The sequence below is a fragment of the Dromaius novaehollandiae genome, chromosome 4, assembly GCF_036370855.1.
Source record: "Dromaius novaehollandiae isolate bDroNov1 chromosome 4, bDroNov1.hap1, whole genome shotgun sequence".
In the NCBI taxonomy this organism is placed as follows: Eukaryota; Metazoa; Chordata; class Aves; order Casuariiformes; family Dromaiidae; genus Dromaius; species Dromaius novaehollandiae.
The window spans coordinates 41,278,775-41,305,054 of NC_088101.1; positions in this window are offsets into that span (position 1 = coordinate 41,278,775).

The following is a 26,280-nucleotide window of genomic DNA, read 5'->3' on the forward strand; positions in this document are numbered from 1 at the left end:
AATTGCATAAGAATCTGTAGTTTCACTTGAAAAAGAGTAAAGAAAGCAGGTCTCCTGCCTCTTTCTCCTCCATCACCTGTAGTACAACTCATAAGGCCCAGCAGCAGCCCTGTGGTTGCATGGCCTCCCCATCCAGATTGTGATGGCCTCTCCTTTCACCTTCATGAATACAACCACCTCTATAAAAAAGTTAATAAATATGCTTGTTACTACACAGAGGGAACTGTTTCTCAGGTTAATTTGGTATTTGAAGCAACTTCTCCCTCTTTGAAAGATTTCAGACAATTAATGCCTATTACTCCAGGTTTATAGAGAAAGAGGGAATTACAAAGGACAGTTAAAGTCCAGCAGTAACAAATCAGTCCAACACTACTACCATTCTGACACCATATTAAAAGGAAGGGGACTCATGGCACAGTGACTCCATCATCATGGACTGTGCAACTGGCCTTAGTGTGCCTGAAAAGCATTAAATCCTTATGCTGTGTAAGAAAAAATCTTTGAGGCATATGCCTCTTCTTAGAAGAACTGCTGGCTAGCTTCAGCAGACCAGTCCAAATCTTCACCTAGCTTTGAGAAACTGAATTCAAGGAACTTGTTTTTCCAGTTAATCATTACTTTAAGACTGATCATAGATTTCTTCACTGTTCTTTGGAAGAAAAATAAAACACATTTTGAGCTCTGCAACATGCAACAGCTTGTCTGCATCACAGCAGTTTCAGAAATGCTCCAGACAAAATGCTAGTTGTCTGTAATGCAAAAGTTTAGGTCCACACTATCACTTGCCTATGTTTTTATTTTCCTCACATATTTAAACAAAGTGTTCCCAAATGAAAGATGAACTTCCTAACCAGAACCATTACTGAAAAAATGAAGTCATTTCCTAAACTACCGAAGACTGATTTTCAGTGGAATTTTGTATTGTGGCACATTACCTTTTTGATTGAATTCTACTATGTATAAACTCATTCTGTTAAGCACCAGAGAATCCATTTAAGAAAACCATTGACTTAGGGGCCAAGTTGCAGTTTGCCTTGTCAGTTGGATAAAAGCTTTTCCATGCTTTCAGTGTGTCTTCCAGCTGGACTCTGATATCTAATAAGACTTTCTTTTCTTGATAAGAGACTTAGTGCTTCTCCTCTACCCAGTACAAAAGCTTCCAAAACTTAGAGGAAAGGAATATCTTACGTTTTGATATTTCTGTCAAATTTCAGTCAAGTAAGCCACTGGGTTCAAAGTGACTAGGGAGTATTAACAGAGCATGATTGCATAAGCTTTGCTTCCTTAGGAAAGCCAAGCTAAAAATGGTGACTTGCACAGCTATTTGGAGATGAGGAACTCTTAAGTCCTACTGCTATTTTCAAAGAGCTACGCTGAATTGGTACAATACCCAATCTACAGCCAAGCTAAGTCTTACTGAAGTTCCCAATATCAACTTTGGCTAGAAGCAGTTTCCTGTAGAGAAAGTTTATTTACTCTGTGAGTAGCATCCTCCTTCTTGTCTTTAGTTAAAATAGAAATAGTGTACTTTTCCCATGGCATATGGTAAGTGAATGTTGTGATATATTGCCTTCTCTCTCACTTCAGCCTCTTTATTCATCTTTAAAGATGACAGCCTTCAAGATTTTAAAAATCTTGATCCAAATCCTCTTAACAGCAGTTTTAATGCTCATACAATGACATTCACCCAGGAGAATGTATTTAATTTATGGTTCGTTGGGAATATTAAACTAATCAGTGACAGTGTTCATGTCACAATCCTACCTTGAAATGTAAGTGACTGCAAAGACAAGTAACATGTTTAGTGCTGAAAGACACAGCCAGGTGGATAAATTACAGTATGCCTACATGAAACTTCTCCTTGGTAGTTCCTTTCTCCAGTGCTACTCATCCACATGTAAGAAAATGTCTCCTAAAGTATCTTTAGTAAGATAGAGTTGTAGTAAATGCATTCAAGAGATGTTTCTCCATTTCTAACTCTGCTTGCAAAGCCAGTTGTGCTCAGCAAGGCAATAGCATTTACTAAGTAGATCAGATAATGCTTACCCAAATACACATACACATTTTTCAAGAGGGACAATTGGATTTCTCAGGGATCAGAGGCTAACGTTCCACCAAGTATATTTGAAAGTCTCAGGGTGTATCTAGTTGGCCTGATTCTATGTTTCAGAACATCATTTTTACACTACTATAGCTTCATTAATTCCTTAAACAGATCACTTCTAGAAGACAAAAACTGTTCACTTTTTTTTAACTTGATGACATTACAGATTATCTTCTGCTAAATTAAACTAATTGCAAAATATACAAATCCTTTTTTCAGACTGCTTTTGTTAAAAATATTCTATATTAATTTTCAAGGAAAACAATCCACTTACAATACCCAATTTGCCAAAAATCTTTTCCTAACACTTTTTCAAGTTATAAGAAAACCAAAGAGAAATTAGTCAATTTGTCCAATAGTCAATTACAAAATGATACTGTTTCCATCGTTGTGTCCTCCCTGAAAATTGTACTTGCCATGTTGTTGCTTATTGCTTAGTTAGGTACCATTTAACTAATTCATCATATATAACATTTGAAATATACTTTTGCTAACATTACATACATCGGACTAGTTTACTAAAATGTATAGTCCTCTCTTCTCCTTGAATATTTGAAATTGTCCTTCATTTAGATGGAAAGCTTTGAAGCATGAATATATATGTTCTGGCCATTAAACTGTTAATCCATACTGAGTGCTGTATAACTCAAACAAATTTAGAAATAATCTCCCTCCTATTCTTTTTTTATTTGTACTGGTTCAATTTTATCATATTTCTACAGAGTCCATTCACACATGAAGTATATCACTTTCCAGAATACTTAAGTATTCTCTCAGGCATAAATCCAAATTAAGCTACCCCCCCACAACAATTTATGAGTCACGCAAGCTATCTTGTTTCCTATATGTTAAATATGTAATGCTACTTTTTCCACTTGTGTAAAAAGTGTGTCAAAGTAAAATTCTGTAGTAATTTCCATGATTTCCTACAGCTGTTTTTACTTCTATTAATGTATTTCTTTCCATCCTGGATAACACTCATGTACAGAGAGGCTCTGACTAGTGATTAATGGGAATTGTTGTAGGCATTTTATCAAGCTTGAGAACATTTGCTAGCTGAAGAGACATTAAGCCATGTCAAATTATTGAATGTACTCATATGATCCCTGAAACTGGTTACTTCTCCACATTGCAGAAATGAGAGAAATTGTTACAATGCAACACAGCTTCACGACTGGCAATTTTACAGCATTTGCTTTTTAAAATTTTACTGTGAACTATGCCACAGTGTTTTCACCTCAATACCTCAGTATTTTACAGAAGCTTAACCTGAGGTGACAGTCTGGTAACTTCTCTGAATGATAGGAAGAGTGGTGCTGAAGCAGCAGAATGGGGAGCACATCATTATGTAGGAAATATACTGATATTTCTAAAAGAAAAAATGAAAATCCAGTAACATCTGATCTACTCTGTCAGAAAAGAACACACTCTGACAGCTGTTAGCAGTGTTCTGGCCACATACCACAGATCTGTAAAACACCAAATGAGGTGGATTGAGTAACTGGGCATCGATTCCTCTTGGTCTTTCTGCCACAGAAAGAGCGTCTGTGCTCCCTCTCTTCATCCAGACATGCAAAACAGTCCAGAAGATGGCCTTGTTATTTAGAAAAGAGAAAAAAAGAAAAAAAAAGAAAAAAAAGAAAGGAAGTCATGTTCCTTCTTTGGTTTGGAAAAAATGAGCATTAACTGAAATTGCATTCAGAAGTCCTAGTTCTCCTTACTGAAGGTCTGACTTCGACAGTGTTTATAAACTTACTTTTGAGCTCCTGAGTTCATCCTGAGTCCTGCTGCTGTGGGCTACTAACTACACAGCAGAAAATCTGTGATTTTATATAGCATCAAACAACATTCTTTCAGCACATGAATAATCTGATCAATTTAAATAAAGGTTTTTCTTGAGCATGACACCTTTTGTATTTCAGTTTTCAATATTAGAGAATGAATTTTCCTGGCCAGACACTGGCAAAGCAGATAATGGGAGAAAGAATGAGCTATCAAATTAAAAGGTGTCCACTTGGAAAGTATGCATTACTAGTTGTGCTGGAGAGACTTTACATCAAAAAAAGAACTGTTGCAGCATATTCTCTTTGGAAAAAAATCAGTTTCAAATGCCCTCTGCAATGAATCATGCTTCGTTTACAGTGTCAATCTGTGAACAATGTAACAATAGCACTAATAAACAGCATTGATCCAAAGTTAATTCCATGAAGTCAAAGATCTGCCTGTGGCTTGTGTGCCAGTAAGGCTTAGGTAAAAACAGCTCTCTCCCAAAGCCCAATTATTTTAATCCTGTATCACTGTCTTCCCTGCTTTTCAAGTGTGAGATTGTGCATATTTGCCTTTTCCTTAAAGAGGTGCCATTTTTTGGCATCAGAGATGCTAGCATTTTTTTCCCCAGGCTTTGAGAATACTATGTCATTGGCCACACAAAAGAATCAGGCTGTTCATAGCAATCTATAGCAAAGCTGACAACTAATGGTATTTTGTTGCATAGAGAAGAACATCCTGAGATCTGAGCTAGCGTAATTCCTGTGTGCCAAGTTTATCTCCTAATCTCCCTTAAGTGTCAGGTAATCTAAAATAGCAGCAATAAGAAATATGAATTCATATTTAGCAGAGCTAAAATAAGTATTTTTATAAATGCATATAGTATGCATACTAACACTGTATATACTACTATACTACACTATTTACTCAGTGTGCAAACATATTACTTTCATCAATTTGGTCAGCTTCCACTAATTGGATTTAGTGACTTGGGTCCAGAAAAGTAACTTTAAGTAAGGAAAAGAGTGTTGTAACTTTACAAATAATGCCCTAAGCTGTTATATGTTCTGACTGTCACATCAATGGATTCTTAATCATGTATTTATCTTGGGGATCACAGTAGTAACTCCATAGTTCAGGCTCCTCTCAGCAACAGAGAAATCCATGACCACACCCAATATTAGCCTTCAGATGTGCTGCAAATATTCCCTTTCCTTTTCTCTCTGAACCTCCTGCACTGACTCAATGTTTCTGCAAAAAAGCTTTGTTCTATTTACGTAGTTAGAGTTAGTAGGATTATTTTTCTATCAGTACCGATGCAACATTACCTCCATTCACCTCTGTATTTCGCTCTCTTCCTGAATATTAGTTCATTTCACAGAATCAAAAAATGGCTGGGGTTGACGGGACCTCTGGAGATCATCCAGTCCAACTCCCCTTCTCAAGTAGGGTCAGCCAGAACAGGTCGTCACATCGTGTTCTGAATACCTCCAAGGATGGAGACTCCACAACCTTGGTCAGCAATCTATTCCAATGTTCTAATATCTATTATAGAGCATTATTATTTTCTGTAATTTCAAGCTTTACATCTCAAGGCAGAAGTCTGCAACTCTCCATTAAGAAAACAGAAATGGAAAAGTTAGTGCATTAGCCAGATAAGGCTCAGTCTTTTCATAAGTTTCACTAGCCAGTATTTCCTCTGTCAGTCTGTGCTTTACAGCTTCCTTTTTGATTTCTGCATTTACCCTGAACTGTAACAAAAATGTGTATGAAACATAGGCACAGAAGTCCACAGGCATTTATGTGCTTAGCATTAGTCAGGCAATAGCACCTTTGCACATGGCTCTGCCCAAATTTCCAAGGTAGCTATATTATCAAGAATCGAGGCTTTCACATTAACTTTGCTTTTGACAGGCTTTGAATGTCTTCCATCCTGTCAAAGACAGCAGCTTGCATTTTTTGCTGAATTTCCTAATGATGAATATTTAACTTGCTAAAATGCTAATATTCTGTTCAAGTCTGGCTGCAGTACTGTGCAATTACTTTTGTAAAGGAAGTACAGACTGAACTCCCTTCATTTAAGTAAAAAAAAGATTTACAAAGATGTGCACATGCTGTGCCTGCATAGCATCTATAAAATGAGAGTACTGAATTCAAGGGAAATTGGAGCAAATCTGAAGGGAATCTTTCGATCTGATGACAGGTATTAGCTTTCCTGTCCCAAATCCTTTAAGATTTTCCCATGAAGTGGGTCAACTGTTGATAAGGAGAGTGTCTTATAGATACCATGTTCTCTCTTGGTGGTCACAGTCATACTTTTTTCTGTTCACAGCTGTAATAGATATCTATTTTTACTTACATGGAAGAGTAAGCAAATACACCTTTGCCTTCTTCTAGATATAAAAGTCACATGAACTGCAGTAGTAAAGTGCAAATTGCTCATTGCTGACCATTTTAGATCATGCATCCCCCAAGAACAACAATATGTTACCATTTCTGAAACCCATTTTTCAGCCACATTCTCCAATATTTGTAATTTCTTTCCAGATTTGTTTAGTTTAAAGGAAACTAACCTTGGAATCTGAATGGTAAATTATAAGTAAGAGAGAGAGTATGAGAGAAAGATATTCATGGAGTTAGACAAAGTCTGAAGTCTTTTTTAAAGCAACAGGAATAGCAAAGTATTGTGCAGGCAGACTGGAGGCTGAATTAATAAATTCAGAGTGAAATTCAGCAACCGGAGTCCCAAGCACACTGGTTTTAAACCTAAGAAACATTTCTACTGAAAACCTAAAAAGCTTGTTACGTGGAGTGGAATACAAGAGACCCAGATGTATTATTTGACAGTGGATGTGAAATGTCATTAAGCACACCGTGGAGCTTGGAATAATGTTCCATATGTGCCTCAGTTTCCTCATGAGTCTGAGCACCGCAGTTTCTGGATGGCTGGATAATCAGTGAGTTTGGCATATGATGGATATGACAGCAAGCTTATGAAACAGCAAAGATATACAGGGACCATGAGCATGACCCAGCCTCTCAATGTACCAAGATAACAATTGGTGGAAAAGGCAGAGAATTAGTTACTGAATTTATACTTCTATCAATGTTGGTGTCCTGTTGGCCTCCATTTTTGAGACTGAATGAGTTTTAATTAAACCATGTGTGCAAAATGGGTGCTAGAATTAGTGACTGGGGGAACACATTCCCCTCCACCAAACTGTCTAGAGAAGCATAGACTCTCTGGGTTCTTTTAACTTCACAAAACAAAAGCTGAGTTGCTCTTTATAGACATACCACCTGATGTGTTTTATTTAATACCAGGGAAAAAAAGAACTACTCAAGCTATTTGAGAATGATGTTAACAGCAGGGGAATATTAAAAAAGCCAATACTAGCTCTGAATAACTGCAGGCTGGAAATCAGAAGGAGGTTCCTATCCATTAGAGTAGCGTGGTTATAGAACAGTTCTCCAGTCAGAGTTGTGCCAGGCAAAAAATAAACCCTTAACTGGTTTTAAGACTCATAAATTGATTGAGTTATGAGGGATTATAAAACCATGTTGCTTATCATTGCCTAGTTCCAGTCCCTTGCTTCTATTACAGCTCTGGGCTCAGCAAGGATCAGCAGTGCTAGAAATGCTATTGTCGTATCAGTAGCCATCCCCCACCAGAAGAATTGGAGCCACTATCAAAACTACCTGGACTAGTACACATCCCCTCATCTCTGATTGCTTGTCTCAGAAACCACTGAATAAAACAAATGTGGAAACCTTGATCACAGTTCGGTTTGTTTTCAGGGTAATTATTGCTGTTGGCAACTCTGACAGAGAAGGAATGACTCAGAGTGAATCAATATGTCCACAAGCAAAGGCAGAGAGTTTACAGATAGAGCAGAACACAGCTACAGTTGATTAATCCTCTCTATGCTACAGTCATAATACAGAAGCATGAATATACAGCAAATTGTTTCTTTCTCCCCCACCTCCATATCCTCTGTCAGTAACTGTAACATGAGGAATTACATCTGGATTATTGCTAATGACAGAGTTGTTTGGGAAATGTCATTCTTGTGGTCTTTCAAATGTTGCAACTTCACCTAAGCCAAAATTTCTGGTTTCAAAGATGATTTTAAGTAGTATCAGTAAATTTGAGATCCAGGATTGCCCAATCAGCTCTTACTAGAAAGTGATTTTCTGTAGGGAAGTAACAGTTAAAAAAACTTTTTTGTTTTATGAAAAAAGTTGCAACCCTCCATTCCAGTGTGGGGAAAAAGAGATTTTTTGAAATCTTTACAGTAAGGTGGTATCTGCCTGCCATTTCCATGCACAGTGCACACCAAATCTGAAATACCATTGTGTTAAAAACTTCAACAAATAATTACCTACTACTCTGTTTTCAGTAGATACAAGGTGCAAGAGATGTTAACATTAGTTTTGCATTGAGACCGTTCAGGTTTGGTATATTTCAAGATTTTTCTCTTTTTAAAAAGCTTATGTTTATCAGGATCTGAGCTGAAATGCCCAAGGTCCAGGAAAAAAGTTCGCATACCTGTAAGTATGACGAGTGATTAGAATACAGCCTACTCTGGGTTATTGGCACCTGCTCTCAGAGCAGCCTGTTATCTACCTACTGCTTAACTTAAAACAGCACTCATCTTGGGGCTCTCTGATCTGATGGAGTTTCTGGCGCGGAAGTACAGTTCAACTGGGGGCAAAAAGCATCCTAGCCCAGAACAGCATGGCATATAGCTGGTGGGAATAGCACTCTAATGCAAAGTGGGACATCTGAGTTTGAAGTCCCCCAGGTCAGGAAGGTCTGACACTAGCTCTCCTAATTTCTGGTCTAGCCCTTGGCTATAAAAAGGAGGGTTATCATCAGCCACACATTACATGGAAGTTGCGACTGGAGACAGGGCTGAAAACTAGGATAGATCTGTTCTATTTCTAGGCACATGGCTGTGTCTGCAAGGATCTTAATGTCAAAAGTAACATGCAATGGATTTGAGGCACTGAGCAAGTTGTCTGAAAATACTACTTTGGGATTTAAATAGAATTTACGTGCCTATGTTCCACTTCAGATCTACTCCCCCATCCCTGGGTTTTATTATCCAACTCCTGGTGTCATGTGGTGCTTACTAAAAATATACAATGCCTGGTCTGCACTGGATTTGCTTCAGATCTTTGTTAGCTGATATATTCCAACACACTTCCCCCCTCACCTCACCTTTGGCAAGATGACTCTTAAGCAAGAATGAGGTAGTGGAGATATGTTTAAAATGACTATTAATGCTAAGGCTATTCAGTCTCATAGCCCATGAGAAGCAAAGTATATAGGGAAATTTATGGTGAGCTGCTCCCTGTATGATGGCTGTTGAATACACGTTGAATACTTATGAATAGAACACAAAATTTTAATGGGAAGCCATTTTCAGAGCTATACTTAACATCCAGTGTAGCACTGGGAGCATAACTTGTCAAGGTAAAGTCCTTGAAGTATCCTGATTTCCTCTAGCTCTCCACACCATTAAGGAGGGTTAAAACGAGGTAAGGCATCTTTTTTTTTTTTTTTTTTTTTTGCCACACAGATTCTCAGATGCTAATTTCTTGCAAACACAGACAAATTCACACTCAATGAAATGTTTAATTAATGGTCACCAGGTAGTTGTTAAATAATTACTACCAATATGAAAAAATTCATTTGCAATATCAAACTCTGTATTTTTTTCCAAATGACACATATTTGCAGGGCATCAACAACTATATAAGTCCTCTTCTATCTTGCTGATACCTGCCTGAAATCTTGTGGTGCCCTTTGTCACACAGAATGAATTTCTGAAGATGCTGTGGAAGATCAGAGAACAGCTCTGCCATCAAATCAATCCAAAGAGGCTATAGCGAGTTCTTGCTATACATGAAGAATCCTTGACACTGAAAAAAAAATCATCATAGGCTATCAGCTGCAAGAGTCCATGACTGGCACAAACTCCTTGCTGATCTTTTTGAGTAAAGTTTTGCGGACTACTATCTGCACCAGTGACTCAAGTCAGGGCTGGAGCATGGCAGAATCTGCTTCTCTAAGGGCCTGTGAAACTTTCAAGCACTAACATTTTGGCCTCAAACTGACGGCTTGTGTGCAAATCTTTTCTCCATTTAGATCTTTACATAGGAGACCAGGTGCACTGCCAGCAGGCTGTTTTGTTCAAATGATATTCAAAATACTCGGCTGTACACCAGATAAGTATTTGTAGGAGATAAGGAAACTGGAATTTATATGCAGATGAACTCAAATGTTCATTTGCTGGGCAAAGAAACTGTGTTTAATTCATCTCTGGAAATGCTTTTCAGGTAAGGAGATGATACTCTGTACCTCCCACATCTCTGTCCTCTGGCTTTGTTGTTGTAACGACACAAAATGGCAGAATGTTCACTAAGTGGATTAAAAAAGTTAGTTTTGGAGTAGAGGAACCCTGGAAGTCCTGTTTTGCTATCCTCAGATAGCAGATTTTTCTCTAAGATATTTTATGCAATGCAATCTTTGTGCTCACCCCATGCAGTAAGGGGATGGTTTGTTCTTTATTGCCTCCATTTTGATTTATAGCTAAGCTCTTTCATACACAAAAGAGAATAGAATCCTTCCTGTCCATGTTAACGTGAAAGAAACCTTTATTAAGAAAGAAATTTCTGTAGAACTTACATGCTCAATTAATTTTGCCAGTGGAAAAAAGTTGCAGAATTACAGAATGCAAGACTCATTTCCTATTTTTCTATGGGATGATTTCCTGTAACAGCAAGGAGAGGTTTTAATGGACCATCCAATACATCGTTAGCTGGCCAGGAAATTCAGAAAAGTTTCTCAAAATGCAGGTTTCTTCAAACGAAGTCAGAATACAAGATAGAGCAGATGTTATTTTATAACTGTGATAAATTCTTCATGATATGAAACATGATAGCCCTGTCTGTTCATCCACACTACAAATTATTTTCATTATCTGGCAGCAACTTGCACCCTAATTCATACACTTTTGGATGTGGACACTTTTTGACACTCACAGGTGAATCCATATATTCAGTCCACATCAGGAGTGCACTTTTGAGGCAAATCTCCCAATTGCCCCCACTTTTCATATCACAGAAGAGCCTTGGAGCACATGAATGGGTTCCTTCTGGATGAAACAAAAGCAGAAGAGGAACCTATAAGCCATCTAATGGGCTCTGACCACTATTCAGCATTCAGGCCACAGGATCAGACTACAGTTAGTCTGAAGCAAAACTCCTTGAGAGATGTCTAGTACAGCCAGTAAGGGCTTGATGCCAACCAATTTATGATTTATTCCTGTTAGGCCATACCATTAGCTAATGCAAGTGCAGTCTATGTAACTCCATGTAAGGTTTTGTGGATCAGGAGGTTAGCCACCAGCACCTGCAGACCCACTAAAATGCTTCTGACACAGCCAGAAACAGAACTTCAGCTGCAACAAGAAATTTAGTACCAAAGGATTAAGATCTTACAAAGCACAGACTTCTCACAGGCTTGGCAGCAACTCAGCACTGATTTTTAAGGACACTGAAAAAGATAAAATTTTAGATACTTAAGCCACTTAGGTCACCGAGTTCCCAGCTGACCAGGTTAAGGCTCTCAGCTTTCATGTTTGAAGACCACCCAGTAATCCCTGTGCATGATAAAAGAAGCCTCAGCACTTAAATAAGGATGCTTTTCCTCCTGCAGTGCACAAGCACCAAAAAGAGTTGCAGAGGTCTGTGCTTTGACACTTTAATTCTTCAAGGTGTATCTAAGTGACCTTTCATCACTTCAAGGCGCTGAGATACTAGAGGGCCCCATTAGCTTACCACTGTGCCCAGGCTAATTAGCCCTGCTGGTCAGCAGGCTGCTGTGCAGCCTAAGCAGCACAACCCACTGTCACCACTGTCTTCCTTCCCGGAGCCCCTACCTCCGCATAGATAAGCACCCCACAGCATAGATGTGGAGGCTGCATCTAGTATGGGGCTTTGGCTGTGTGTGACTGAATGCAATCACAGAGACTCACCCAAAAGGGGAAAAACAAAACACCTGCCAACACTAGAGGTGGTCACACCTTAAAAAAAAGAAAAAATCCCACGTATTTCTTGCACTTGTAACTCTGGCAACCTAGCATCAAAATAACAATGTGGACATTAAAAAAAATTCAATTTTTTTTTTCACTGCAAGAGTGCAAATACATACTCTTTTTCTACAATACATAGTTTCCACAGTGACCACGCAATATCATCTGTTGTTTGTCATACGATTGCGTAAGATGCTCACTTCTTCTTAGTGATATCAGAACAATAAATGAAAACCGAGAAATTCTAGCATGCACTGTTACATGTTCTTAAATATAGACATGAAAATACATATCCTTCACACTTTTGTTACCCAGTGTAATCCTCTGATTTTCTGGTAGAGAAATGTCCTTGATAAACAAGTAGCCTGATCATCTAAGTTATCATATATGCCTTGTCCTATGAGCTTCAGGAAGAATATTTACACAGGTAGTGGAAGCAGGACTAGGTATAGTCTCATTACTCCACTTCCAAAGCTTGCCATTGGGAAACATTATCCCTGTAATTCTGGTAATGCCCAACGACTGCCAGTGGAAGGAGGACAAACTGTTCCATCCCACAGCAAGCTGAGTCAGCTCCATCTCCCCAGAGCTCCCAAGTCTATTGCACTAAGTTTCTTTGTTGAGTTAACCTGAACTTCCCTGAACTTCATTCTCTGGAAATAAAAAACATTTATCTTGCCTGCACCAAATGAAAAAAAAATGTTACTATGGGTTAAACCTGTGCTATTTCTTTCCACACAGGCTGGTAATATTGTATGTTCTTAGCCATTGTAGCTTCCTGCCTGCCTCTCCCTTCTGTAGGGAGCTGTTACTTGTTGCCCATGTACCTGTGTGTGTATTTGCACCCTTTGCTAGCTGCTGGAGTCCTCCAGGATTTGTTTTTTTTGAATGGAGCTACAGCTAATTAATTTTTACATTAAAAAACAATCTGCTGTCTCTGACTAACAGTTTTGATAGACTGAAAACATTACATATTAACTACCAAATACGGGATTCATATTTTCAAATATATTTAATAACTGGAAGCACACACAAGTCTGATACTTGATCCCTGTTCACAGGAAGCTTATTTACATAGGAGCAGACAATGTCAGTCTTACATGAAACAGTTGAGAGTCCTTACTGGGGGGGGGGGGGGGGGGCTGGGGCTGGGGCTGGATTTAGTCTTAACTATCGTTGACCCAGCACCTTGCACTGTAGTTTAAACAATGCTCTAGGAGTGCAGCAATCTCACAAGCTGTAGACATTCAATGACCATTTTTATATCCTTGCCTCTGAAGAGAAATACTAGTTGCTTATCAGATTTGTCTATTACCTGTTTGGGGGAGGGGGTTACATCCAAAAATAACCGTAGAGAAATTAAAATGCTATGTTGCTCTGCCAGCTACTTTTATTATATGCAGTTATCGTGAGAACCTTTCCTCAGTTCTCACCAGTAACTTTTTCACTTAAATAACTTGTCATAATAGCTGCCATCAAAGCTCTTCTTTGATTTAACTACAGTTATTTTAAATTCCCCAAATGACATTTGGAACTTTCTTAAGACAAGTTTTACAGTGACATATACTCTGTACAACCCTGACAAAGTCAGAACGAAAACTGACTCCTTGAGTTCAATTTTTTGCTGAAGCTGATTGTCTTGAAATGCTTTATGCTGTTCCTAGGCTAGGAAATTCACAATTTAACACTAGATTTAGATGTGAAATCAGCAGAAGAAATGTATTGCCATAGCACTAATTATTTAGTTGCTATTAGAGTACATTCTTTGTTATATATTGGCCTGGCTTTTCGAGTTCCTTTTATGGTAAAGCAAGCATTATGAAATAATGGAGAACTATATCAGAGAAAATGTAGATATAAATTAGGGATGCTCTGTGCTGTTTTAAAGAAGATACCTATTGGGTTCTGTTAATGATGCAGTACCCTTCAAACAGATTATAAATATTTTCCTTATATGCTGCTACGAATCATAGGATTAAATTTTTTATATAAAGAGAATGAACTTTACTGCATGCATAACATTTCTGATCTATTAACAATTAACTTGGTATGTTTACCTCCTAACATAAAGCTAGGTTAATTTACATATATATATATGGTTAAATGTCACCATGAAATCCTGGAACCAAAGAATAGAAAACATTACACACAGAGATTTGTGTGGGAGTTAGCCAGCTAAATCTGAGTCTTGGTAAGCTGTTTCATTTACATAACTGTTTTAATGTAATACAGAGTCTTTAGACGTGGTCAGTTGGATAGGAAATTCTTGTAGCAGGTCAACAGCACAGCTGTGGTAAACTTTGGTTGAGGCTAAGTAGATATCACATGAAGATTTTAAACAGTTCAAGAGCCAGATAAATAAATTGGATTGCATTTCTGAGCCAAATTTTGCTGAAAGAAGAATCTGCTTTGTATTAACAACACTATTCACCTTTTTCTATTTTGGTAAAAAAATACATACATTTCATTGCCTACTTCATATACCAGCATACTTGTGGAAACACTTGTGGATTCTAGTTAGTTTTGGCTGATTTGAATTGGTTTCTACTGAAAGACAGTAGCCCTAGGAAACAGGACGTTGGTTTGAAGATCCAGTCAAGGCAAGGCAAGAAATCCAAAGTCAAGGCAAGAATCAGGAGGAAATTTCAGAAAACTTTTCATTGGATTTTCCATACAGGTTGAAAAGAGTTACATAAATATCTGATCTCCTGAAGTGTGACCACCAGACTTGGGCATCTCTGGTGACATGGTATCTCTGGATTTGTCTAAATGGCTCAGCAAGTTGATTCCATGGTTGGTTCTTTGTTTTATCCTCAGCTCTTATATGTATCCTGATTACTATTGTCTCCCAAATGCAGTTTCCCAGGAATTTATGGAATGAAACAGTCCTTTATATTATTGAGACTTGATACATTAAGAGATGGACAGTCACCAAAAGAGCAAATCAGACACGTTATAGAGGAGCTCCAGAAGGAGCTTTGAGGTTTTTTACTTTGAGAAGTTTGTATCTTTTTTCCTTTATGATTAGAATTGAGTTGCTCACACTGCTGTTAGAAAAACATCATTAATAAAGGAGATAAAACCAGGTAATAAACTATTCTTATGTTGCAGAGCACTGTTGTAGTAGGAGTGTCCCATTTTCACAGCACTTGCAGAAAGGCACACTGTCACACTGGGCCCTTCATGCTTGCGCTCTGGTGATAGGTTGTTGCTCTCCTAGCCAGGCCTCATGTTTTTGGGATAGATTAACCAATACAGTACAATATATGCAGGCAGATGATGACAGCTGTCCTATAGAAATAATAAAATTTTATATTCCCTTTCCATAGTTTCTTTCCAGACATCTGTAAGAACAGCTTAAATCTGACACTTTAGAAGCCACGTAAAAGGCAGTTCCTTTCCCACATTTTTATCATCAATTGTATATTTTTGTATTTTCTCATCTCACCAGCAAGGCTTCATGTAATTCTCCTGCTATGTATTACTCCATGAGATACTGTAAATTCTTTCTTTAAAATACTGTATTAAACAATGTCTTAAGAAAGCTTCTAGATGGTCTTGCTTGGTCTGTCAAAAGGATTAATAAAGTTTACCTAGCATCTTGTCAAATCATATTTATTTTTATGTGGGTTAAATTGTACTCCTATTATATAGAATTTTGTCATGCTTGAATAGCTGCAAGTGAAAAAGCCAGTTTTACTCAAGATAGAATGTATGCGAATCTTGAATAAATCAATGATACAATTCAAACAAGAGTGGAAATTGGCTCTGGCATTTTCGTTCCTTGTGTGGTGATTTTTTTAGGTAATTTATACTTTCCTAACTTCTCATGAACCAGAGTATAAGCAGCATGTGAAACTAAATTTACTTTTCGTTATTATTTTCAGTTCATTCCACTGTAGACAGTAACAAAGGACTAAAATAATGACACCAGTTTTAGAAAATGGCAGTGCATGCAGTCATGGCAACACAAACTCAGTGTATACTAGCCTTCCAGGTATTTACTCAGTTTGTCAGGTGATGTCAACCTATACTGAGTTACTTGCTGCCATAGCCATGTTTTATCAGTACCTAAGCTGGTGTGTTAACACTAACTCAGCTGCAGCCCCATGAGCAGTCAAGGTGTACAGAGGTTAAAGCCTTATCTCCTTCCATGGCTCAGAGTCAGCTGTGTTGACTCTCCTCTGCACTCTGATGTTCAGACAGAAAGTAAACTGCATTAGGTTTTTTGAAGAAAGACATAGTTCAGCCAGGAATGTCAGCCTAGAGAAAAGCAGAAAGACATTGCCCTCCAAGATATAAATTTGGTTGGCACTACTGAAAAAAAACCACAGGAATTATTGAAATGACACAAAGGGAAATGTTAGAAGACAGTCAGATGAAATATAGTGTATCAATTCAAGTCAAACAATCTGAAAGGAAATGTGTTGTTACTTCTGATGAAAAATGAAAACAGTCAGAAAAATCAGTCTTTCTGCGTGTGATTTCAATGTTGTGCTCTCTGGGTCCTCTTAAGAAGTATTATATTTAACTGCTTAACTCTGGTTTAAATGAATGTCATTTAGATTTTAAATTAAGGACTTGTTTATATAGGTGACTGAACAGGAATGTATCCAAACATGCTTAGGCAAATGTTCAGCTTGTCAGACTTGACACTGAGGTTACCATCAGCTACTTAAGCCTCCCCTGTTGCATCTTAGATACCATACCATCATACCATGTATTTCATCCCCGAACTAGCAATATTATGGCTATCTGTATAAGAGGACTAATATTTTTGCATTTGTCCCTTATACTATACAAGATGAGTCTCTTTCAGTAACTTGTCTGTGGGTGACTAGTCTATCTTTCTGGGTTGTGTCAACTTTCAGCAGTCAAGAGAAGGGGTAGGGAATAGAAGTGCTGTAAGTCAAGAGGAGTGAACATAGATGTTAATGCTTAAAAACTTCCTATGCAAATACCTGGCAAAAAGGAACATCGTTGACCTGATACCAGAAGTAGAGCTGATTTTCCAGAGGCACCAGGGAGGAAGGGTTACAACATTAATGATCATTGAGTATAGATTTGAGGAAGATCTTAAGGTCAGCCATAATTGTCAGTATAAACAAATATAAATGATTAATTGGGACAGAGGTCTTCTTCCAAAACAAGTCATATACTGATAAAAAATTAAGAATAAACCCCAAGTGCTGACCCTGCCCTTACAACCCTAAATGGATAGCAGCAAATTCTGAATTCCTTAACCACCTATATTTGTTTGTTTACATTTAGTATAAAAGCAAATCATAGATTACTTTACATAGATTACTTTAATCATAGAAGTCCTATTTCTTAGTGCTTATGCAGTGTGTCCATTAGTAACATTATCAGACAATTTGTTATTATAGTATTTTTCATTCTTCTATCCCTGAAGCCTGCTATGCAATTAGGCAATGTAATTAAAGGCTGTAGATCACAGCAAAAATGTTCTGAGTATACATCATTCAGTATGTCATATCATAACTAATGTAATGTACTGTTTCTGTTGCAGATTTTTAGTAATTGCTCTAGCAAATTTTCTACAGATCTATTAAATATGGTAGCTTATCTCAGATCTCTTAGTGCGTGCATTCTATCTACACCGGGAGATACTCCATAAGTGTTCTCAAGCTGTCATCAGTATTCATTAATAGTAGCTAGGAACACCTCTGGGGATATTAAAATGTCGTAAAATCTGTCTATATTGCATAGAAATGAATAAGTGCACGAGTTTCTTTCTCAGGTGGATTTAGGTCTTTTGAAAAAGTAAATCATATTATGGAAAAGTTCTTTCTTGTAATCAGTGTCAAATTTCCTAAACTGTAGAACTGCAGAAGTAAAAAACCCATTATTTGAAGTCTTAAGTTCACTGCTATTTTTAGACATCTGCCAAACAGTAAGAAAGATTTCAAAAGATAGACTCTTTGGAGCCCCCCCATCTACACAATCCTTTAACCCAGTTTTTCAGTTCACAGAAAACAACATTTTTCCCTTCTGTTTTACTTGGCTTGAATTTCAATTGGAACTTCTCTTCCCACAGAGTACTTTGAATTGACAGAGAGAGAGAGAGAGAGACCAAGCATTTTCTTAATGGACACTGGAATCAGCAGTAAAAATCTGTGATTTGCTAATTATAATCTGGTAATCTTTTTGAGAGTTAACATGCTAATTCATTACTATGCTCTTCCAATCTGAAAATGCATTTATAATGTAATATCCTCAGCAAGTCTGCCTTGGCCTATCTGCTATCCATGCCTTAAGGGAAGAGTAAGTGCAATAATCCAGCCAGGACATCCAGCCAGCCCTAGTGGGAGAGGACAGAGAGGCACCCTGAACAACAGCAACTAAAAAAATGTATTTATCATCAGCTTCATGGAAGGGATTTCAGAACAAACCAGTAATAGGTTCTAAATCACAGCCAGTTGGGAACATGTAAGGAGAAAAACAGGCTTTACGTGGTTACTTGAAGGTCATCATATGCGAAGCCAGGACTGGTTTATAAAATAAACTACTCTGATGGAAAGTGATTATGTGGTTTATATTTAAAGTTTGCAATAAAAGTAGCAAGTAATAAGACAGAGTAAAAGGTCTGATGTTACTTTAGTCTAAGTAGTCTGTCTGGGTCTGATGCTGTGCATCTCCTGAAAAAAAGAAAAACAGGAGAAAGACAACTCAGCTCTGGGCAAACTCCAAAATACGGCAAGTGCTTCAATATATTCCAGGAAAGAAGCTCACCTTTGCCTTGAGTTGGACCTGAGCAGCAGTCTTCACTGTTCAGCTTTGAGAGAAAATTCAAACAAATAATCTATCCACAACTTCTATTTTCTAGCACTGCTCTGGATATCACATACTCATAGCACTGTAGCTGTAGCACTATTAAAATCAAACTTACTTTATCTTTCTCATTACAACTGTTAATGGGCTTGGGCTATCAGCTAGTTATTAACCTACAGGAAATGCCCTCTGACTAGATTGTTGCTGCATGAATCTACAATGCAGACAATTTATTATGCCTGTACATGAGTACCAATTGTGGTTATGACCTCTAATTTACAGTAAATAGTAATATAAAATCCTGACAAGTACTACAATCTGTATTTCCCAAACTGCTGTCAACTGTTCTGATAAGAGTAACATCGTAGTTTACTAGAGTAGCAGCCAAGTGGATGCTTATGCATAAGCACCTAAAGTAGGAAGCCATTCCTGTGGGAAGATATGTGCTGTACTCAGAGAAGCATTTTAGCATGTGCTTATCTTTGAATATGAGAGTAGCCTCATCATTTCTATGAGCTGACTCAGATTGCTTAATATCAAATACACGTTGAACAACTTTGCAGAACTGAAATCATAGTGCTATGCACCTTGCAAGACTAAGCCCAAAGGGCCTTTCAACTCACAAAAATTGATTACTGATCACACTGCAAGGTCATTACTGTTTCATGTTCAGCACCAGTCAGCTGCATAGATTGTACCAAAAAGCCTTTAGAATAAAGCTCTGCATTTAGATTATTTAATAATTTGTTGAAACAGACTGGACAGCAGCACTAAGTTCAGGCCAAATTGTACCATTACAGGTTTACATACAGGCTCCAATGACTTCATATCTGCTGACTGAAGAGTAACCACATGCTTCGGTCTGAAAGCAGAATTTGGCTCTGTGACAACTGAAAAACAGAAAGAAGCCTTTCAAACCAGTTGGTGGATAAATATTTTGTACCAAAGGCCTTTGTATTGCAACCAGAATAAATCACCACTCTCTGTTTAGACAATACTTGTTCAAATCAAGTCAGTCTTAGGAAGACCACAAAATCATATATTCACATTACCCCCCCCTTTTTTTTCCAAATGAGACAAATTCTAAACATTCCTGACCTACACAGCTATTTCCAGCTACATAGGAATTAATTACATTTCTAGGGCACTTAGCTAATTCATCTTTACATTCTGATAGCAGAAACTCAGTCTATGGAATTGAGACATTATAGCAAGCATTTAGATGTTTTGTACATTACAGATAGCATGAATTCACTTAGATGATCATCTGCTTATTAACTCCATTATTTAACCTCACTGGTGTGGTTATGCCCAAACTAATAACTAAAGAAGGGGTAAGGCTGCAGTTTGAACAATGGCTGATCAACTCCCACAGCTTTAAATTGTGTGGTTCCATCAAGTTATGAATATCTCCAAGAATGGAGACTCTGCAGCCTCTCTAGGCAACCTGTTACAGTGTTTGACCACCCTCAATGTGGAGAATTTTTTTACTTATTTTAGTCAGAATTTCCCCTGATGCAGCTTGTGTCTGTTACCTTTCATCCTTTTGCTGTGGACCCTGGGAAGAGTCTGGCTACATCTTCTCTATAGCCCTCCATGAGATACTGAAGACAGTGAAACATGCCTGAGCCTCCTCTTCTCCAAGCTGAACAGACCTACCTGAAAGATACCTGAAAGAGGTATCTTTCAGCTTCTCCTTGTACATTATTTGCTCCAGCCCACTATCCGTTTAGGTGGTCTTTCACTGAGATCACTCCAGTTTGTCAGCATCTTTGGAGCCCAAAAGTGGGCAATATATCAACTGTTTCCCCCAGCTTAGTGCTGTTAACTTCCTGAGAGTGCTTTCTGTCCCACTACTCAGATCATTAATGAAGAAGTTAAACCTCCTCTGTTCATCTTATCTACCAGCTGCACATCAACATACACTTAAATCTAGACAGCTTGCACCCTACCATGTTGCCCTTCCAGTAGATGCTGGGTGGTTGAAGTCCTCCATGAGAACCAGGGCCTGCAACCATTAGGCATCTTGCGGTTGTTTGAAGAAGGCCTTTGCCACTTTTTTGATCAGACAGTTCATAGCAGATGCCTACCACGAGATGCACACATTGGAATCCACTCTGATCCTGACCCATAAGCTCTCATCTCTCCCCTTGCTCTTTCCATTGCAGAGCTCTGTGTGTATGAGCTGCTCCTCTGTGCACAGTACAACCCCCTTTCTTTGTACCTCAGCCTGGCTTCCTAACGACCCTGTATCCCTCCATTTCAGCACTCCAGTCACGTAGGCTATCCCACCACGTCCCTGTGACCCCAATGGCATAGATCTGCAAATGTGCGTGAAATTCCAGCTCCTTCTGTTGTTTCCCATGCAGCATGGATCTGTGTGTAGGCACTTGAGAAGGGCCATGGTCATAAAAGCCAAAGCCCTGCTTTTGACACCTGCTATACAGACACAAATAAATGATGATCCACGAAATATGTCCACTCCTACGCAAGCCTTTCCCCTTCACTGATTGGATAGAGAACACCACTGGGAACCCAAGGCGCAGCCGTCACTCTTGATATGCTCAGTATCTTTCTTGGCAGTATCATCAGCGCCCACAAGGGTGAGGAGCAAAAGGTAGCAGTCCCAGTGACATACTGCCTTGGCAATCTCTCTTCAACATCCCTGATTCAGGCTGTTAGCAAGCAACAAACTTCTTGAGATTACTAGTACAGGGATAACTTGACTGTTACCTAAATGGAGTAGCATGTGTTCAAGGTAATGATCCGTACTAACTGTGTCTATACAATCTGGTTTTGGATATCCCAGCTGTTTTACCAGAATCACAGTAGCACTAGACTGGATACCAGAAGCAATGTAGCAACATTTCCATTGAGGTTAATCCAATCAGCACTTTAATGTATAAATCCTATGATAAGAAGCAAGATATATTAATCCAAGCAGACCTCTGTGCTAATATGGTTTTATTACTTCCAGTATTCAAGCTCCTACCTTCATAAATAACTCAGGCAATTCTACATTGTGCTACAATGTGCAGTATAGACATACTCGGAGCTGAGCCAACTGTACTCACTGTGAGTAGAAACTGTAGAGCCTCCTTTCCCTACCAGATGGCATAGTTTCTGGTTCATAGCACAGAAATGAACTTACTGCTAGTGCTTAGTGCTGAGAAAGAAAATGCATGTTACTTACGTTTTGAAATCTGTTTGCTATCTGTTTCCCCAGTGCAGACAGTTCCTCTAACAGCCCATTTTCTAATTAATCCTGACATCCTTGATGGTCTGTCTCTACATGGAGAAATGGTGTTCTCTTGCTATACTGTCATTTCACATCCCACTGAGTTCAGAACAAAGGTGGTTCTGCGGTGTTGCTTTAATGCTAAGCTTTGAGGAACAGATGACAAAGTGAATGTAAGCCTTTGATTAGATGGATTCATTTTTTAAGATATGATTGATGTATAAAATCTGCGTCAGATTCTTACAAAGATAGTTATTTCCCATTGAAATCCCCAGTATTTCCTGGAGAGGTGCATTAAAAGGGTAAGTGCGTGCTGCTAGTGGTAAGTTAACATTATGTGACAGGTAAAACTAAATCTTAGCTTTCCTACAACCAGTCAAGACAATTAGAAAATTTTCTACTTTACTCGCATCTGGAACATGTACTTTTGTTTCAAACTGACAAAAATCTATCTTAGGACCTTTACCGCAAGTGGGGCTACAACTACTGGAAACTTGGAGGGCTTTATTTGTGCCCTCCTCTACCTCTGCATGCTTCCTCTTCATGAGGGCATCAGAAGAGCGTAGGATATGTCTACCTGTACTTGTTTGGGATAGAGGGCCAGGTAAGAAGCATAACCGGTTCCCTTGGCTTTACTGCAGCCAAGTGTAAATCAACAGGAGCTGAACTGTTAGCCACAAGCTTTAAAGCTTCTGTGCTCTATCATCTAATAAAAAGGGAATGTTACATTGTGTGTATCACAACATAGTTCACTAAATTATTTGATAATCCTTTTTCCACAGCTTTGCTGGTGTAGTCATAGAGCTTGGGTAGGTAATAGTGGCTTAATTTTATTCCATTGAAGCTATGTTTATTTGTTGTTTTTGCACTGTAGTCATCTAGGGTAGGTGTTTGGAACTCAGCTTTTAATTATCACTGAGGTTCATTCACATGATACTGAAGTAAGGCTTATCATAGTGGAGCAAACAGTATCAGCTTTATTAGAGAAACTTAGCACCTTTATTAAAGTTAGGAATGTAATAGCGTAATGTGAAATGCATAATGTTCCTAAATAATATTAAAGACCATGCTCCATATATTTTTATATTTTAGCACAAAATTGACACATGTACAAAACCTGCCTCTGAACAACATATGGACACAACTGCATGGGCCTTGAAAACTGTAACTAGGCTTGTTGATCTACTTACTTAATGTTTATTTATGTTGAAGCATAAATATCAGATAGGATCATCTTTAAGCTGTAAGTACAAAAGTGGGCAATGTTAAGTCCAAGCCTATAATAACCACAAATAATCCTGCGTACTCTGATTATTATTGTACTGTCTCTTATCAGTAAGACATATCAGCACAGGGCAGTTGAAAGCAGATCTGTAGAAAATAACTAAAAGCAAACCAGATTGGGCGTGTTCACGTGCATTGTGTTGTATAAATTCAGTTTTGCTTGTACAATACATTACTTGAAGTGATATGTGGCTATTTTTCCAAGAGATTTTCTCATATTGTAGCTTTATACCAACTAGCAGACTGAAAGAAGTATGTAAAGATAGAAACTCCAGAAAAAGATCTGGCTGCAAGTATTTTTGTAACTTTCTGAGATGCGTATGTCATGCTGGGAGTCCGAAAATAGTGGTGCAAGCGTGCACCACCCACACTGCAGTACTCCACATGCCCCAGTGAGTGGAATAGAGAAGGATTATCTTTTCTTCCTCCTGCCCATTTCCAGCAATGGATGCTCTTGCTAGTGTAATTGTAAAGAGCAGTAGCTTTCCTTAAAGCTTCCTCAAAAAGACATTTTGGATTCATTAATTTGGTACAGGCTTCACCTATAAGCTGGGATAAACTGATCAGATGATTTTCTCTCTATAAATAATTATTATACACACACACACACACTTATATATTTACTAATTACATAAATCAATCAATCATTAAGAAAACTGTTTTAAAATTTCTGGGTTAGCAGCACCGAACAGTTCATCAAGCAACTGGCTTTCACTGTACTGATCCTTTAGCACTGTACGAAGCAAGGAGAACAGTCCCTAGACTCACATGATTATTTTGATTTACTGATGAGAAGTAAAGAAGAGAAAATTTTGCTTTCCTCCAGTTCTCTTAAAATTTAATAAGCTGGTTGCAGTACAAAGGTAGCATCTGATTTTGGGAGTAAATACCTCCGCAAATCAGTTGCCAACTGCTCAATGTATGCATAGCGAGTCACAATATGGATGATCACTACTGAAACTGCATGCTGTCATTGCAACAGATCCTCCAAATGATAGTTACTGAATTACGATTTGAGGGCAGTGCAGCATGAAAAAGAATACTGTGTCTTCCTGCTGCACCCAAGAAAAGATACAAAAGCCCAGCTTTAATATGGTGAGGAGAGCAAGCTGTGATGGCACTGTTTTCCATTCACATTACAAAAACTGTCATTCATAACCTGCCATTTTCCATTCCTGTTAGAACCTCTGCCAGAAAGAAGAGACTTTCTATTTAGAATCAAGATGCCCAAAACCCCACTCTCCCTCTGATGTTTGTGTGAGAGGTACTCAGCATTCGGAGAGCCAGGCCTAATCCTTCCTGTATTCTCTAAAAGACCGCAAAAGGGTGAAGCAACATGTTCTATTTGTTCTTCTCCAGTTTGCTCTGTTGACTCATCCTGCCTTCGATTACGGGCGGAACAAACTGAGACATACAGAATAATCTAGCCATTCAAAATCAGGTGCTTAAAAAAGAGAGCAAACATAAAACCTGTATCTGGGTATACATACCTATTATAATGATACACTGTTCCAAACACTTGAAAAGCCTCATTTTGGGAACAGATTTACATATATATTTCTGAAATGTGAAGGGCTGGAATCCTTACTTATATTTAGCAGAAATCATGTAAAAAATTCAAATAATCTGTTCACAGAGGTTTTGATTATCCTGTGCGTTAACATGCATTGATAATAACCCAGTCATTCCTTACCTTCCAAACATTTTCTGAGCGTATATTAAAAGAGTTTGAAGAGTTTGAATTTCTATTACAAACATTGTGCTAAAAGAGAATACAGAGCACCAAAGAAAGGGAAGGGAAGAGACAAAAAGAGACCAAGCGAAATAGAGAGAACAACAGAGAGAAAGAAAGAACAACATCAAATACAGCTAGCAAGAAATTAATTCCACCACTCAGTGGTAGCAAATAATGACAGATAAAAATTTAACTCAGCTGGTCAATAAAACAAAATAGTAGCTAAAAAGCTTCCTCCAATGTAATACAACCCAGAAATTTACCCTAATCTTTCCCCTACACTAGAAAGACACCCCCATTAAATAAATTTCTCGGTATATTTTTTACAGTTCATCTCTATGCTTAATTTTAAATGGCATGGAGATTTTTTTCCAAAGCAGATAGCTTGAGTGGAGATTTCATAGTAATTTGCCAAAATTTCAGAAACTGTTCTCCCTAGCTCTGCGAACCCTGATAAAAGTCTGAAGGTCAAAGTGAGATGATAGGTTTCTTTCAAAAATTCTTGTATTTCAGTTTTTATCATAGGCTTACTGTTCTGCAGTCTTCCTTTCTTCCTATTATGCAGCTTTATTCAACAAGGCTCTACTGGTACATATAATATACTTTGTTACAACAATCACTTCCTAAATTATGGCAAATGGCTTTTGCAACATCTTCTGAATCTATAGTAAGCTGCTGATCTGTGTGTTAATCCATAACAGGAGAGCATGAACACGCATGACAGGTTTTCAAACTGAAGCAAATATTACCAATATAAACAAAACACAATGTGTTCACAATTAATTAGTTTAACCAGTGCACTTTTGCTTCTCATGAACAGAAATTTGAATGAATACAAACAAAAATAATTTAATTATAAATACACTTGCAGTTGAACATAATGGTGCCATCAATTTTTTAGCAGACTCCACATTACAGTCCATGGGGGATCTGTTAAAATATTGATAGCAGGATATGGCCCATTATGAGGACACACAATGTGTTCTATTTTAAACAGAGAATTAATAAAGATTTGTTTGAAGAGGATGTAACAAGAATAAACTATAAGCTGTATTTCAGTATATAACTGGCGCATGTAAGAAAATCTGAACTACTGTCTTTCACTTTTTTCCTAGCAACATGCATGTTATTCATTGCAGAAAAAAGGGAATAGTGTTGAGCTAGAATATTTCTATTACACAATATATCCCTATTATCTCTCTCTTATATAATAAAAATTAGATATCCCTAAATGGACCAGGGTAGTCAGGGAAGCAGT